We start from the raw sequence: 17,699 nt of genomic DNA, 5'->3' as shown, positions 1-17,699 counted from the left end.
TGAGCAGAGGCACCCACACTGCTTGCCTAGGAGCCACAGAGATCTGGTTTCACATGTATCTCGTGCTGCACATGCTGCACACCTTGGGGGTCTCTGATTTAAAGGTCTCTGATTTATTCTGAGCCAAGAATGTGATTGTCCAGCTTTTTGATGGCACATCTTCACTGTGATTCAGAGGTTTTAAAATCCTGGAATGGCATCCTCAGGAAAGGGCTGGGAAGGCCACCTGCCTAGACATGGTCCTTTGGAACAGAAACAGGACTCAGAACCCCACTGGGCACACCCAGGCATCCAGCAACGTGTGCAGCATGAAGGAACCAGTGCTTTCCTAGACATGGAGTAGTAGATACTCTACTCCAGTGCTGCCTCTTAGGTCTAAAATATATAATAGAGAATTCATGACTAAAAGCTTTTGTGAACATCTAAGACCTCTTGACAATGACTGTCACACCTCTTGACAGTGACTATGACAGTAAATACCAAATCACACTTTAACCTATGATGTGCACAAAATGTGCTCTGGTAAAATCTAGAAAAGAATCCATAGGTGGAGAAACATATTTTAGATTATTGCTTGCCAAAGAACATCTCAGGAAAGATAGCACGCATGTGCCACTGTGCCAAGGTAACCCGAATAAAGTATGGGCTTGGTTACAAAGGAGACACCAATATTGGCTCATGAGCTAGACTATTTACCATGCTAAAGCTGGATGTGAATAACAGGTGAAATTGAGGCAGGAAGTAGACCATCCGTAGGCAGACTGGATAAGGGCTCAGGTAGGGGAAAGAGGAAGGAGACCATGCCATTCTGGCAGGAGACATCGGGTCATGAGGACATCCTGCCATTGCCCCGAGAGCTCTACCATATTTACCCCCACCCCTAGCATCAGCGGACCTCAAAATCCTCTCTAAAGCACTTCCTCACGCACCCACAAACTCTCACCCCCACTCTTGTGTTAAAACTGCTTTGAAACTGGTCTCCCCATATTTGTTGAAGAAGACAAATTAGATTTGTTGGCCTTTTTTTGAAGCCTATACCCCACCAATCTATATGGACAGATTGAGCCCTTAAAAAACCCTAGATAACAGACACCCATTGGCATCTCACACTTGGGACCCTCCCTGTTTGGGAGTTCCCCTTCCTTCCTCCCTCCCTCCCTCCCTCCCTTGTTCTTTCCTCCCTCCCTCCCTCCCCCCCTTCCTTCCTCCCTTCCTTCCTTCCATTATTTCCTTCTCTTAATCTAATAAATCCATTAATTCATTCTCAGCCTTGTGTTCATGGTTTCATCCTTTGAATCTGTGAGGCAATTAACCTACCTGACAACCATGCTCTGTGTTAGCAAATTGAGTGTGGGCCACATAAGATTGTGCTGTCTTTGTAATTTTTCTGTAAATACAAAACTTGTAAAAAGTAGAGTTAACCAAAATAAAACAAATAAAAACTCACAATGAAAAGCCTGGGTCTCAATAATGAGATATTATCCACCAATCTATTCTTCACAAAATCTTGGAAAAAAGATAGAAGAGGGGAGAACATTTCCTAACTCATACTTCAAGGCTAGCATTAAAGATATTGATAACAAAACTAAATGATCTCATCACAAGGGAAAAAACTACATAACATTATCTCTTATGAGATAACGGTGATGTTAACAGATGCTCACAATGGACTCTGAACTCAGACAAGCTTGGAAACCTCTTCCACAGATGTGAAAAGTCCTCAACAAAATATTAGCAAAACAAATTCTGCTATATATAAAAAAGAATCATACACCAAGCCTGTGGGATTTATTCCCAAGAATGCAAGGTTAGTTCAACCTCTAAAAGTCGATTACGGCATCACACCATACCAGTACAATCAAGGAAGGAACAAAACCACATAATTATCTTAATTAACATTTAAAAAAACACTCAGGAAAGAGCACTTCCTCATCCTGATATAACATTTGATAAAACATAGGAATAGAAAGGGCACCTATGAAAACATCCTCCATTACTTCAAACTTGGTGATAAAAGACTGAATTCTTTCTTGTAAGATTAGGAACAAAACATACCCACCATTTTTGCCGGTTTAATTCAGCTAGAATTGTAGTGGAGTTCTACCAAGGCAATCAGCAAGAAATAAAGCTCAAAACATCCAGACTAAGAAAGAAAGAAAACTCTCTCTCTTTGAGGATGACATGATCCTTAATGTAGAAAATTCTAATGAACCCAATAACATATTATTAGAAATAATAACTAAATTTGTCAAGTTCCAGCGTAAAAGATAAACACACAAATCAGTTCTACTTCTGTACATTACAATGAATGAACAAAAAAAATGAATTTAACAAAACAGTTCAACTTGTGATAGAAATAAAAATAGATCATTAACACAGTGCTGTGGTTGGACATGGCTTGAGCATGTCCCCTAAGGGTTCTTATATGAGAAGCCTGGCGCCCAGGGTTGGGGGCACTTTTGAGAGTTGAGGCCTGGTGAAAGCTCCTTAGGTCACAGAGGAATCTTCCTGTTGTTTCTCGATTTGCTCTCTCCAGAGACCTGCTATAATACAGCAGCCTGATCCCAACCCACTGCGGCTCTTTTTGTCTTGTGACCTGTCCCTCTTGCCTGTGGTACTACCACAATGCCATCTAACATTAGGCCTTCACCAGGGGGGAATTTATAGGGACTTTCAGCATCTAAAACTGTGACTTAAACTAACCTCTTTCTTGACCAAATTACCCAGTTTCAGGTATTTTATTATAGTAATGTACTATGTACCATAAAACATGGTGGAAGAATTTTTAAAAGTCCAAACTATGTTAGAAGACAGCCTTTCAGAAAAAATACCTGTTCATAAATCAGTAGACTCAGTATAAAAAGTATTTAATTGATATTAATCATTATTGATTCTACTCAAATTGATCTGCAACTCCAAGGCAATCTTATCAAAACCCCAGATGGCTGATTTTCAGAAATTACCAAGCTGATAGCAAGGTTTATATGGACATTTAAGTCACCCTGGATAGCTAAGGCCGTTTTGAAAGATAGGAAAAATTTTGCAGGCCTCACATGGCCTGATGACAAAACCCACTGCAAAGCCAACTACCAGAACAGTGAGACAGTGCTGCGTGGACAGACAGACAGGCCAACCAGACAGGACCGAGACTGTGGGAACCTGCCTGCATGGTCAGGTGGCTTTCCAAGAGGAAGCAAGGCGCCTTTCAACAGACAGCGCTAGGACCAGGAGAGTCCTCATGGAGGAGTTATTTGACCCCCTATTGTCCCACAAAAATTAACCAAGGGCATCAAGGACCTGCCTGCAGGATTGAAGACTGTAAACCTGAGAAGAACGCAGAGGTGTAAACCCTCCCGTCCTCGGTTAGTCAAAGACCTCTTAGACATAAAAGCTAAAGGCTAGTGCCTGGGAAGGAAGGGCGTGTGCACGTATCGTACACAGGGCTGCTCAGCTCGAGCACGGAAACAGAGTGTACCCAGCAACCACGGAAGCTGTGAGAGCAAAACAAAAGTGGCCAAAGCACCAACAGACTTTCCTTAAAGTAGACATCGGCACGTCCAAGAATCACGACACCAAGCCCAACCACAGGGGCAGGCCACCCTCACGGCCATGCTGCAGTCAGAGGTGGACGAGGACGAGGGCCGTGCAGAGGGGTGACGGGTGCCCACCGTGCTGGGGGAGAGCACGGGAGGGCGGCCACCTCGGAGACCGTCTGGCAGGGCCTCTAAGTTCCAGCATAGAGTCTCCAGATTTCTCTGGAGGCAGACAGAGAATTTTAAAATAGGTAGAAAGGAGACAGAAGGAATGGCTGGGAGACACAGTTTCATTCAGGTTCTGCGACTTTCCGAGGCCCATCCCTCCCCAGGCTGGTTCTTCTCCCAGGCCCTCAGCACTCCCAGATTCCTGGGAAACCTGTGAATTTCAGGCTCAGCATGAAGTCTGAGGATCCTGGGAATGCCAGGCCCCATGAGCCCTCTTGTGATCACCTGGCTGATGCCACACACTTTCCCACACCCACCTCTCACCCGGTTTCCTGTAAAAGAAGACCCTGGGACCCCAAAAGTGTCCCTCTGACACACAGTAGCCTCATTCTCCCTAAAATGTTCATCTGCTTTTCTAAATGAATCTCTCTGTGTCTCCAACTGGCAGGTGCTGAATTTTATGTCATATATCAAGGACTCTACTCATCCCAAGTCAAGGACCCCTCTCCAGGAACTCCTCACACCTGTTCTGGTGACAATAGGACTTGGCAATTCCACTCCCAGGTGTATACTCAAGAGAAATGAAATACGTGTTCCCAGGAAACCTGAGCATTAAAGTCCATGGTAGTGATCCTCTCATGGGCCAAAAAGTAGACACAGCATGAACATCATCAATGAGCAAGTGATTAGATCAATTGCGGCATCCTTACACAGAGAATATAATTTGGCAATAAAAAGGAATAAAGTAGTGACATACACTATGCAACGACTGAGCCTTGGAAGCATCCTTGCAGGAAGCAGCCGGTCACCAGGGACGGCACATTGCCCAACTCCATTTACGTGAAGATTTGCAGCCAAATCAGAGACTGACACCGTTGAGGGCTAGGAAGCAGATCAGTGCTTGCCTCGGGCTGTGGAGGAAAGACGGGGTGAGGGATGGAAGAACCGTCTTCCTTCTCTGGTGGTGTAATGTACTAAATTGGCTACATGACGGCTGCATGTCTATAGATCTTGGCAAGCTGTCGAGTTGTGTGTTCTTTGTGGGTGAATTTTATGTTATGAGGATCACATCTCGATAATTTTGTTAAAAATAATAGGGAAACAGGTGTGGGATGTATGGAAACCATTTTCACATTTCTTGCAGTGATTTAAAAAATCTAGAATAAATTAACAGTATTTCTGAGAAAGCACACCCGCTGTGATTTTCTGTGCATGATTCTCTTTTGAAGTCCTACTAAATGTCACTGATTCCAAGGAAGCTCAATGTCCTCACTAGAGGAAGCTACCACCTGCCTCCTTTTTTTTGTTTTTGTTTTTGCTCAAAAGAAGCTTCTTCCTCAGCAGTAACCACTCTGTACTCCAATGGCAGTATGTCAAGAGTGTCACACCCATTGGATCTCTGAGATGGAATGGATGCCCGCAGGCAGTCTCCAAAAGTCCGTATTTAAGTGAATACATCTCTCTATTAATTATGCATCTGTGCAAGGTTAAAGGACAGCAAACTGTGCAAAAATACATCATTTGAAAAAGGTCTTATCTGCACCTGACTTCCCAATTAAGCATGTGCGTGGAGCACGTGCCTTTGGTAGCTGCAGACTGTTCCCCTTGCTTCTAGCACACTGCACCCCTGACACTGTCCTTCAACGTAATTCTATTGTACTAAATTAGGAAAATCAAAATTAAGTGCTGTTGTGTTTCTTTTTTCACTTTGAAATTTTAATTTAACTGACTCCTGCAAACAGAGCAAATGATGCATAAATGTGTGTCTGCGTCCAGCGTTCCAATTCTTCAATAAGACGTGGGGGTGGGCAGTTCCAGATGAATCCCACCAGAAGCTCAGAATTAGGTGTTCTGTCTACTGTGACGGTGGATTTTCTTCCACTTCTCATCAAACTGCTAGTCCTTATCTAATGGCCGGATAATTAAGGCAGCCTGGAGAACCGTGCGCGCACTGTCGGGGCACCAGCCTGATGTCCAGATGCTCCGTCAGCAGCTTTGGATCCCAGATTGTCGCGCTCACTCTCCCTGGCAAACTCTAATCAATGAGCCGGCCATGGAGGATCGAAGGTAGCCGTGATGAAAAGCTGCCTTATGAAGTAATTGGCTTCATGGATCTGCCCAAATGAGTCATGAAACTGTTCATCAATATCTTCGGTTGTGCAGTCGTGAGCAGTTACATGGTTAGCTCAAGGGACACTCGGATTGGAAAAGCTTACTGCAGGATTCCTTCGGCAACCCATTCATCATCTTCACCTTAGGCAGGGGAAGAAACAAGAGCTGCTGTCGCCGTCCAGCCGGGGCTAACAAGACCCTAACTTCTCTGCTGACACAGACGTGGAATCTGAATACACTCCCTCACCCTCCTGCCCAGGAGCTGGGGGCTGGTCACTGTTTTCTTGTCTTATAATAAGTCTTCCCCTGCCCCTGTGTATTGTTGGCCAAGGAAATCTCCATGTGCCGGGCAGCCTGGTCAAGGGTCTTTGGTTCTGCTTACAGCAATTGTTTTCACCCTGACGTCAGATTCCTGAGCCGTGAACCCTACTTGAGTCCGTTCTGGGTGAAGGGGAGCTAACCACAGGGGCAAACAGGTGGGCCCCACGGGAGAGTCTGCTGGCCTGCAAGGGTGGTCGCCCCAGCAGCAAGAGCTGGTCCTTCACCAACTGGCCGCTGCTGGCGTGAGACGGGGGTGGGCAGTGTGGCTGTTTGAGAGGATTCTGTGGGGACAGGGCACGCTCAGGGTGCTTACATGAGTTTTGCTCCAGGACAGGATCTCTTTGGCATGTCTCTGATATTCTAAAACATAGGTAAGTGACACCATCTAGAACTAGGACTGGAGATGTCAGTGAGAGTGGGCAGTGGGGGGGACATTTGTGGCTTCGCGTGCTCATTCTGCTCACTCGCTCATGTCTTCACCTTTCCTTATTGTCACGTGGCAAAGAGAGTGGAGGACTTCCTGGTGCCGGTGGGGGAGCCGCATGGGAGCCTTATGGAAAGTTCCTTCTTGGTTTGGCCTTGAGGGCGTGGGCAGAACCAGTGCCTGGAGACAGAGGAGGGGGCTGCAGGAAAGAGGGACAGGCTCAGCAGAGGACTTCTGCTTGGAACTCCGGCGGCACCTCCATGCAGCACTCCAGGATTTCCTGCTAGGCTGCTATGGATGGAGCTCAGGAACTTGCATTTCCAGAGGGTGTGAGGCTTTGTGCAGGGAGCACAGGTGAAGACCACCAATCCCAGCGTCCCTTGAGGGTGTGAAATACCTGGATCTGGCATGAGACATTCATGGTTCTCTGTGCCTGTGGCTCCCTGGAACGCCCTGCCCTCTCCCCTGGTTGCTAGCTGAGGCCTCAGCTTGCTGTTACCTTCTGGGGAGGACTTGCCGACTCCTGACCACAGGGAACCTCTCGGGATGCATCTCAACAACCTCATGCTACACGACTAATTGCAGCTGTCAGTGGAGATTTGTTACTGAACCTAAATAAGCCCTCACACCCCACGTTCTCTTAATTGGCATAAAAATGACCGATTTTGAAGGCCACAGGCTGGGCCATGCATTACTAGTGTCCCCCTGGCTTTGCTGTAGATGAGGCCTCTGAGCTGTGGGTCAGGATGACGGAGGTGGTCTCGGTCACTCCTCAGGGACCTGAAGGCTGATTTGCTGAGAACACCAACGCCTGGGCCTGCAGATGTCCCCTGGGTGACAGGAGCAGGAACAAGTCTTGGCCTCTGTCCTCCTATCGGGTCTGTCCCCTTTGCTGCCTTAACCTTGGGGTCAGTTCTGCTCTGCTCTGCCTGGAGACATGTTGAACTTTTGAGAAATGTTTTGTCCAAACTGAAACAAAAGATTAACTTGACCCAGACTCGCCTGCTTTCTCTCTCTCCCACTTCAAGGCTACAGACACCTACAGCCACCATGACTGGAAACTCCAGATCCAGAAAGGAGAGGGAGGTGGCACCTGAGCTCCCGGGAGATCGCCAGGCACCACCAGGTGGGGCACGAGTACCCTCCCTGGACCAGCCTGTCCCTGGGCCTCGTGATCCCTGCACTGCGTCTGCAACCCTCAGCCCCAGAGCAGGGGAGCTGCTCAGTGAGCACAGCCCTCTCCTGCCCATCGCTCGGCACTGAAGATGCTGTCCCCCACACTCGCCTCTCAGACCCTGGATTCCCCATGGGATGAGCCTCCGCATCTGGGCTCAGTAACACTTGTACTTGTGTGTTGTTTGATTAAATGGTCTATCTCCCACCAGGCTGTAGGTAGCATGATAATGGGGACGGTGGCTTTTGCACAAACTTATAAAAAAATAAAATCTCCTTCCCTAAGTCAGGACAACTGACAGATTTTCCAGGTGAAGTTCTGGTCCGATTCCTGGGATGTTCCTAGGCCCAAGGGCATGAAGATATGTTTCTTGCTGGCATCTTTGAAATAAAACATAGAAATCTAACATCAGACTGCAGAAAAGAGTGGATTTAATTCACGGAGCAGGTGTTCCAGGTGCTGGGTGGAGGGTAAAGTGAGCAAGGGGCTTCCGCCTTCCAGGGACTGAAGCTGCAGCTACTTCCCGCCCCCCCCCCCCCGCCTTCTTCTTTATCATGGGAGCTTGGACTCTACCTCCTCTTTTGGGTTTGGGGCACCCTCTCAGCCTCCCTAGGGCGGTCTCCATCCCATCATCAAACACCAACAGTGGCTGCACCGTCCGGCCCCACCAGGGCACCTCTGCTGCTGGCCTGGCTGGCTCTGGCCTGAAACGCCCGTCCCCTCTCACAACCTCCTGGCTGCTCTCAAGGGACTCTCACCCAGGCTGTGCCTTAGGAACTCTGAAGGATTGCTCACATTCTGCTGACCTCTCCTTGCAGGTCACCATGAACACGGCTCAGCACCCTCACTGTGTCCACTCTCAAGTGTGGCAGAGATGCCTGTGTGGGGTCTCTGTGCCACAGAAGCCCCCAGTTCTGGGAGCCCCCGAATGGGAAAGAGGCCGCGGGCTCCGCAGCTTGGGCGGCCCCAGGGGTGTGCAGTCTCTGGGGAACAAGGGGAAGCTGGGCCCATGCCCTCCGTCTCTGCTCCTGGTTTTCTGATTGGCATTGGGTTCCATTCTACGCACCTTAACCAGTGTCCTTGTGACCGTCATCGACACAGGCTGGAGGTTTTGTTTGTTTCCTTTTGTTTTGGCTCATGATCTGTCAATCAGAGTCACTGCTTCCTATCACCCAGGGGTAGCAATGCCAAACAAGATGTGACCTACATTAGTTTCTGAGGCTGTCAGGACCAAATACCATAACTCCGGTGCCTTCTAAGAACAGGAATTCATTCTCTCGTTGTTCTGTAGGGCAGCAATCTGACATCAGGCTCGGAGCAGGCTGTGTCCCCCCATGAGCTCTAGGGCAGGAGCCTTCTGTGGGCTCCAGGTGCCCCTTTGGCTCAGCTGCTTGGCTCCAGCCTCTGCCTGAGTCTTCCCATGACCTTCCTGCTTCGTGAGCTCCGGTCCTCTCCTCTTCTGTCCTTTGTAAGGTCAGTTCATCACTAGATGCAGGCCACGCCCCTCCACAGTGCAGTAGGACCTCTCACAGTGCAGAGACCCTGTCCCAGGGAAGCCCACAGGCACAAGTCCCCAAGGTTCCAAGTGGACTTGTCTTTGGGGTGTTACTCAGTCATCCTCAGGGCTCAGGACAACTCCGCCATCCCTGTCTCCCCAAAGGCAGGCTGGCATACGTAGGTGATGCCTAGTTCCAGTGAGATCCATTTCCCTAGAGATATTTTGTTGTAATCACACTTTGGTCTCTTTCCCAGTTGTCTTGTGGTCATGGATGTAATTATAAAGACATGTTTAAAAAAATCTTGCAGAACTTTAAAAAAAAAAAAAGTGAGTAATGTTGAAATGCTCTCCAGCTATTTCAGAAGGCTTGGCAGTTACCCCCCAGGGCCAGTGAGAAAGGCACATCCACTGAGAGGGACCACTCAGTGCACGTTCTGAAACTGGGCTTCGAGTACAGTGCGTGCACTGTTTGCAACATACTGCCACAGTCAGGTCCCACCACGTGCTCGGGGCCAGGCGCGGCTCGGGACCGTCACACTCTGCAAGGTGACCCAGGGTGGGTGGGAGTGTTACTAAGATCATCTCTTAGATCCTTGACTAAATTTTACCTGTGCTTTCCAGGGATATTTTAAGAGGATTCATCAGTGATTTATTTTTTATCCTGTGTACAGTGTTACAAAATCCTACCCAAAAGTCTGAGTCAGCAACGTTCTTACGGCCCATATGGTCCTGAGCTTTGGGAAGGACATCTGGCTCACTCTGAGCAGCTGGTCAGTTCTGGTGTGCAATGGACACTTGCTGAAAGACATGAGAAAATTCCTAACAGAATGGGCGCCAGACACAGCTTGTTCCCGCTTAAGGAGGCCCTGCCCTGGGAGAGGGACGGTACCTCTACCACTCGAGGGGTGCGTGTCAGCTGGACCACAGACATGCTCCTCAGGCCCACGAGCAAAGTCAGTGACAAATGAAGAGGGTAGAAATCCGTGGGAGGACGCCTTACAGTATTCCTGCTAAGCACCATCACCTCAAAAAGGCAGGTATCCTCAGAAGAGAAGCCCTGCCGAGCTGGACTTCATGGCCCGGAGCCTGGAAGCAAAGGGTGGACTTGGTCACAGCATGGGCCTGAGACCCCCTCTCCCACGCCACAGCCCAGGTGCTGGATCCTGCCTGAAACCCCAGCAAGCTGAGTGCCCGCACGCCCACTCCGTGTCAGGCTGCTCACGTGCCATTTGCTAATTGAACATAGCAAACATAGGAAATCTGTAGATAAGGAGCCCATCAATAGATACACATATGTAAAACTCGGCATCCAAGTATAATTTAAAAAAAAATCTTCTAGCAAATTAACAATAAAAGGGATTTTTTTTAAATACTAGGAGTTGAGTCCAGAGCCTCCTGTGTGCTGGCAAGTCTCTACTGAGGAGCCACATCCCCAGCCCCTGGGGACTTACGTGACATGACAAAAGCCCAAGCAAATGATCACTTACTGTTTCAAAATGATGCCTTTTATATATCCATTGTTATATAAAAGCAGTCTCCTGGGGACCAAGGGGACAGGGACCAGAAGAGAAGAGGGAAGCAGAAGCCCCTGGGCGGGGGTCCAGGACACCAGGGTGTCTGCCTGCGCCCCTGAAGCCGCTGCCGCTGCCTCCTCACCTTCCCCCATACCCCGGGGAGGCCCGATGGAGCACAGGCTCACTCCTGAGAGTGGAACTCAGCGCCCCACGAGGCCGTGACCCGGCCCTGAATGGGGAAAAACATTCTTGAATTAGACTTAAAAGACACAACCACAAAGCAAACGAATGTGAACTTACCCCATTTCAATGGAAAACATCCGAAAAATACAAGGTTTCATTGACAAAGCCAAGGACACGCTGGGGTTCCAGCTGACAGCGCAAGTGACTGAGCAAAGAGGGTGCCCAGAGCACAGGGCACAGGTCACGCCCAGGCACGCCCCGAGCAGGGCGAGCCACTGATAGGAGCATGAAGGACATGAGATACGAACAGACCATCCACAGAAGAGGGAGGGCAGTGGGGACCAAGCAGAGGGAAACGTGTGACTCACTGGTGGTGAAGAACCTGCAGCCAGGAACACAGAGCGGACCTCGGCGCCCAGCGCTGGCGTGGATGGCGTGGAGAATGGAACTTCGTTTTGTGGCTGGGAGGACTCAGATGGAGCGGGCGAGCTGGGAGAAGATGGTACAGTGACACGCCGTGTTCCAGGAGCACAGCTCCCAGACGAGTGTGAGAGGCAGAGCTGGGTGCCAAGGAAGAAGACCTGAGCCTCCCGGCACTGTCCAGAGGATGGTGGAGGGGAACAGCTCCTGGGCCCCCGAGGGGGGATGTCCAGAGGGTGGGGCCCACAGGACAGCAGAGGACGTGGTGGTCAATGACCTGCAGCTGCCTCCACTAGTTAGCTCAGACCCTTCACACTGAGGGGGAGGAGAGAAGGCGGCTGGTCATGGGACCACAGCACACCACTTATGTAATATTAAGAATCATGTCATATTAAGAACCCTGAAAAACAGAATATTTATGTATTTACTAGGAACCATTACATTTATGGAGAACACATTTTAAAACCATGAAAGGACATGGTAGGCAGTTCACCACAGCGAGGACCCTGGGGAGAGAGGAGGAGGAGAAAGACAGGGAGGATGACCACGGAGCCCTGGTGCAGCAGGGTGGGTGCCAGGGGTGAGGCCAGATGGCTCCTCTCCCCTGTCCTCCGCTGTCCTACCTGGCCCCTTCCTGCTCACAGCTGCTCGACTCAGGGGCCAACCACAGCCACTCCCAGACTCCCTCCCCATACTTTCTATTAAGAAAAAAAAATGTCTCACAACCTTCTTGGAAGCCAAGGGAGGCTGGAGGGTGCAGAACTGGCCAAGCTGAAGTAACTGGACATGGCTAGGAAAGACAGGAGCTGAGGGGGCGGCAGGAAAATGTCTCTCCAGCCTCCCCTGCTGGAGAACTGGCTGTGGAAAGCAAACTCCACGGAGATTGCCCACCCCACCCCATTAATGAGAAGCCAGGAGCACCTCAGAGAGCTGGCCTCCTCCACCGCGGGCCTCTCCGTGCACCTTAAGTAGCAGCAATAAGCGGTCCTGGGAAAGCATCCTGATGATACACTCAGGTCAGGTAGAAAAGGGATTTGCTAGAGTTAGGCAGACACCCACAGAATGCAGGCCGCACGGAGCAGCTGGTGACTTCCAGACACCATGCCCGAAGCATTCGCAGCTGCCACTGCCCAGGATCCTTCCCTCAGCCCTGTCCAGGAGCCGGCTGGACGGTTCCATCACTAACCTACAGCAGCAGGAGAGTCGGGTCCTGAGGTCCAATCCTGCCTGCCGAGGGCTTTTTGTCCTGGGGTCAGCTCAAGAGAATTTGGATGGACCCCGAGGAACGTCCACCCAAGACTAGACCTTGTGTATTTTATTTTGAGTGTCTCGCAGGGCCTTACCCACTTCCTGTTCCCTCTCCCTTCTCCCAAAGCCTCTGGGGACTACTTTCATGAAAGACGGCAGGGAGGTAGGAGCAGGTCCATCAGCCTGGAGCTGAGGGCCGATTGTTATTAATTATGAATATAGAAAATGCAAAGATATTAGCAGTGCCAGGGTGAGGTGTCACACTGACATAACTCAGGTGCTCCTGAGGTCCACTTTCAACAGCAATGCTTCAGCTGCACATTCCTCGTTAACTAGTTTTTCCCCCTTATCTTTAACCTCGACATTATTAAAACCGCACAGGGAATCTATTTTAAAAATCTCACCATGACATTTCAGCAGAAAAACGACCTTCCCGTTTTGTAGGTGCTGCAATCATTTGGCAGGATACAGCAATTCATTTCCTCCCCTGTAAACCAACGTCCTAGAAGATGCTTGTTTAAAACTCTCTATTTGATTGTCATTTGTGAATGGGGCTTCTCTTCCAGCTGCACAAAATGAGGGGCCGTTAAGCTGCAGACAGCACCCACGTTCCGGTCTCTGGCCGCTTTCATCTTGATCCTGTTTCACGTTCCATCTCCGGGGTGAGCTGAGGTCTGCCCAGGGCTCAGAACCAGGTCTTAGGAGCACGGTGATTCTGAGCTAATGACCAGCCCTGGACAGGTGGCCGCGCCTCCACTGGCGTGCGACGGGCGGTCTTCCTAGTGATGGTTTACCTTCCTTCCTCAGGCTGCCTCTCAAACAGACAGAGCTGGCTGCGTCTTTTGAAGACCGTGACCGAGAGTGTCACAGCCTGTCTGGGGCCCCAGGGTAATGAGGACACTGAGGGTGGCCACTGGGTGCCCTGATGGTGGGTCCATGTGACGGTGGTGACCACAGGGATGCTGGAGCTTCCACAGGAGATAGCAGTGCCGGACTTGGGGCTCACGCTGTCCAGAACCCCACACCTGTGCTTTCTTCTCTTTGTATCCGCCTGTCCCAATAGCCACATGGAGTCCATCATGTCCCCTTCTTCCTTCCTTCACATGGGTAAAAGACGTGGGCTCAGAGCCTGGACACCCCTGGGAAGTGCTGCATCTTGGAGTGTGGAACCCCAAACCATCGCTACCTAGAATGTTCAACAAAGTTATTATCGTCTCATTCCAATTACGAAGAGCAGGTACCTGGCTGGGAGTCACCTTGCTGACACGTGGCGGCGTCCCAGTGCAGAACTGGCCATGTGAAGGAAACGAGGCAGACTCTGGATTGCTCCGGAGCAGCACGGCTCCCGCAGACATCCTGATCGTTGCCTTCACCCTCCGTCAACATTGAACCACCGCTCGGCAGGTGGCAGTGTGCCTGACCCACCTGAGACCCCGGAGAGGCACTGTGGGCACCTCTGCACTGGGCATCGTGGAGACCAGCAGGAACAACAGACAGACCAGCACAGAAAGCGGACAGCAGCAGGCCTGTGCCCTCAAAGGTCCACCCCACGCCTACAGCCTTGTGGCCCAGGCACCAACCCAGACCCAGCAGAAGCCTGGGAAGGGACACTGAGGCTGGAGGGGCCAGACAGTCCAGAGCTTCACCAGGACTCCCATCGGAGGGCAGCCAGGTGGAATGACAAGGGATGGACACGCATGGCCAGGAGGTGCACCTGGGGCCCTGCAGGGACAGCATGAAGCCAGGCCCCGGCTCTTTTGAAGCACTGGGTGGGGCTTGGCTGCAGAGGCCTGTGGTCTCTGGGCCAGCCCCCTCCCCCTTCCTCAGTCACCACAGTCCTGGGACAGCTGTAGGGGCAACGGTTTGGAGACCACCCTATTTAGTTTTCTTCCTTTTCCCTCCACAACTCACCAACTTTTGTAGAGGAGAAATATTTCCTGGAAGAAATGCCCCCTAGTTGCCAGAGGACAGAAGAAGACAAAATCAAGGCCCTGCCCTCCAGCTGGGGGGATGGGCGGTGGAGAAGCACGGGGGCAGAGCAGGATGAGGGTGGGGCACCGCTGCCCTGGGGGGAGTGCCCTCACCAGCAGGAATAACCAGAACAGACAGCCTTGGCCATCGCCTAGCACCTTGCCAATCCCCTCCAACCTGCTGGTTTTCATAGACCTCCCCTGGGCATGACCACCTTTCCCAAGGGGCCCGTCCAGGCCGTCCTGTGCCGCACACTCGCTCTGCGCTGGCCTTTGTTTGATCTCCGTGGTTGGGTCATGCCTAGCCGTGACATGCTGCAGCCTCTCTCTGGATCAGAAGGCAGTGCCCCGACCCTGGCTTCCTGGCACCTCCCTGCTCTGTCTGCAGTGTTGAGAGGTGGCAGAGGCCCAGTGGGAGCTAACAGGTGCTTGATGAGCCGGTGAATGAATCTGAAGGAAAGCAAGGCTGGGGACTCCCCAGCCATGTGTGACCTGCAGCCACAGGAGGGTGACAAGCATTGATGGCAACCCCAAGCCTCCAGAGTCTCCAGCTCATGACACATTCGTACCCTCCTGTGGTCCTCATGGCAGCCCTGGGTGCTGGACCAGGTCCTAATTCCAGGGGGATACCTGGAGCCCAGTGAGGCTAGGTGCCCTTAGTTCCCAAGACAGGAAGAGGGTTTGAGCCCAAGCCCAGTTTAGCTCCAAAATGTGACCAGGAAGCTTTTTCTTCTCCACCAGGGGGGAAAGGTGTCAAATAGGTCAACAGATTTGTGATTTCAAAAATGGTCGCCAAGGGCTGGAGTTGTTGAATCTTCTTCCCTTGCTATAAAATCCCCGAGCTTCCGGCTGCCCAGGTGCAGAGGAGGCACACACCAGGGGTGTCTGGAAGAGGCGCCCCTCCTCTCCCCCAGCTGGTCCAGGGAGAAGCAGGCTTGGGGCTGGGAAAGGCAGCCCCAACTCACACTAAGCTGGAAGTGCTGTGTTTTTTTTCCTGCAGGAAAGATTCAATTGGGAGTTCATTTCCTGTTTGTGATCTTTTTAAAAATGGACTGAATTCTGCTCCAAGAACTTCTTTGATGGATGCTTCTGCAACACAGATCCCCGGACACGCTGCACAGGACCCAAGTGGTCTCTGCTTCAGATGTCTGTATATTGAGCTTCCTGAAAGTAGAACAACAGCAAACTCCAAAGACCCTGAAGATACAGGAAATGTTATTAAGATCTTTCCCCTGTGATGCTAGCTGGTTGGGATGCCGCTTTCTCTTTTAAAAGAATAAAACTATTTCCTCAAAAAATGCAATTGCTGAGAAAGATCTTCTTCGGGTTCCGCCTGAAGGGAGACGGAGCTGCTGACGATCCTCTGAGGCTGGGCCTCCCGTGCACTATGAAGGGGATGACAGCCTCCTCCACGCCCCCTTTCCTCACGGCGTCACCCTTCCACTGCACCCACTGCTCCCCTCTTGATGTCACGTGTAGGAGGCTCTCTGGGACCCTCGGCCCATCTACAGCCCAAGAACTGGCTCGGGCCCCAGCAGTCCCTGAGTTCTCACGTCCAGTTAGGCTTGTATTTACGAAGGTCTCTTCCCAGTTTACAGGCTTGTTTTCCTCCCTGGAGAGTACGTGCTCTGTGGTGCCGAGGACTCAGCTGTATGTTCAAGACAAATACTCTGCTTAGCAGGACTGTTGCCTGAGAAACACAGGCCAATGCGTTGTTTTCCACTTGACTCTATTTTCCATAAATAAAACTTCAACATGTTTTCCTCCTAGGCTTAAATGTAAAAAAGCCATCTAACTTGCTTCAGACCCTTTCACGGAGTTCAAACAGTCCACTGGGTCAAGCACTTTTATCTCTTGGTTTTCCATATTTTAATCTGTCACCTGAGCATAGATTCCCCGCAGGGGCGTTCCTGGACTGAAGGGCAGAGGCCTATGTCACCGACACACTACATACTGCGCGTGGGAATGTCGAGTAGTGTAGCCACTCTGGAAAACGGTTGGGCAATTTCTCATAAACCTGAGCGTGCATCCACCATGTCACCCAGCCATTGCACTTTGGGACATTTGTCCCAGAAAATGAAAATAGGTTCACACAAAATCCTGCACGTGGATGTTCATGGTAGCTCCATTTATGATAACTCCTAAGGGAAAACACATCCAGCGAGTGGAGGTTTAAGCAGACTGTCACATCCCGTGCCATGGGGTGGGGTATGACTCAGCAGTAAACCCACCAGCCACTGACACATGCACAAACGGGGATGAAGCATGAGGGAATTCTGTTGTGTGAAGAAAGCCCAGCCTCAAAGACTGCACACTCTCTGCTAATTTTATAGATTCCTAAAATGGCAACCTGTAGCAATGGAGGACAGATTGGTGGCTGCCAGGAGGAGTGGGGAGGGAGTGGCTGTGACTATAAAAGACCATGGGGAAGACCCTGATGGGATGGAGCTGCTCATCCTCTGGGGAATCAATGCCAGTAGCCTAGTAGTGGGAGTGCTACAGCTCAGCAGGGCACCTCGAAGGGGTGGGTAAAGAGCATGCAGAGCACCTCTAATAACAGTGTGTGAATCCATCGCTATCTCAAAATAAATGCTTAATTAAAAATTCATTGACAAGGGGCTGGTGAGCGCATCCCAAGCCCTGGGTTTCCTCCCCGGCCCTGCAGAACAAACCAGCAATGAAAACATTGACAAACCCTTTCTGGAAGGAGGATGCAAGTTTTCTTTCAGACAAAAATGGAGGAGTTGAGTGGTAGGACTTAATCAACAGCTCCGTCGTTTTGTTTTCTGTGCAGTGTTGAGGATTGAGCTGGGCCTTGCCCACGCCAGGCAAGCGCTCTGCCGGTAAGCAACACCTCCAGCCCCCAAGACTTAATCTTCCTGGAGCTGCAGGTGCATTTACCTGTGGTCGAAACTTCTAAAACAAGCAATTAAAGTAATCACACGTTTTAACCAGAGGCATGACCTTGCTTCATAATGGTCCCTTCGCTCCTCTGCTCTGGGCCAAGTAACTGCTAACATTAATTCTAATTAGGTGTTAATGTTTGACCTGGAAAAAAAAAAAGTATCAGCTCTCACAAGGACTTTGTGCGATTTGTTGTGAAGTTTGAAGTCAACCCGCAGGAGAGCTTTGGT

General features: G+C 50.5%; 1 long non-coding RNA gene across 1 annotated transcript; it reads right to left on the bottom strand.

Moving 5' to 3' along the window:
• Window positions 1-8,146: 8,146 nt before the first annotated feature.
• LOC144378212 (uncharacterized) lies at window positions 8,147-11,168 on the bottom strand. Its single transcript, XR_013439898.1, has 3 exons — window positions 11,045-11,168; window positions 10,120-10,316; window positions 8,147-10,028 (listed from the first exon to the last, which is right to left on the bottom strand). It is a non-coding gene; the product is annotated as an uncharacterized LOC144378212 (long non-coding RNA).
• Between the last annotated feature and the right edge of the window lie 6,531 nt (window positions 11,169-17,699).

Source organism: Ictidomys tridecemlineatus, chromosome 5 (assembly GCF_052094955.1).
Source record: "Ictidomys tridecemlineatus isolate mIctTri1 chromosome 5, mIctTri1.hap1, whole genome shotgun sequence".
Taxonomy (NCBI): domain Eukaryota; kingdom Metazoa; phylum Chordata; class Mammalia; order Rodentia; family Sciuridae; genus Ictidomys; species Ictidomys tridecemlineatus.
Note: the sequence above shows the minus strand (reverse complement) of the source record. Positions and strands in the feature narration are given on the sequence as shown.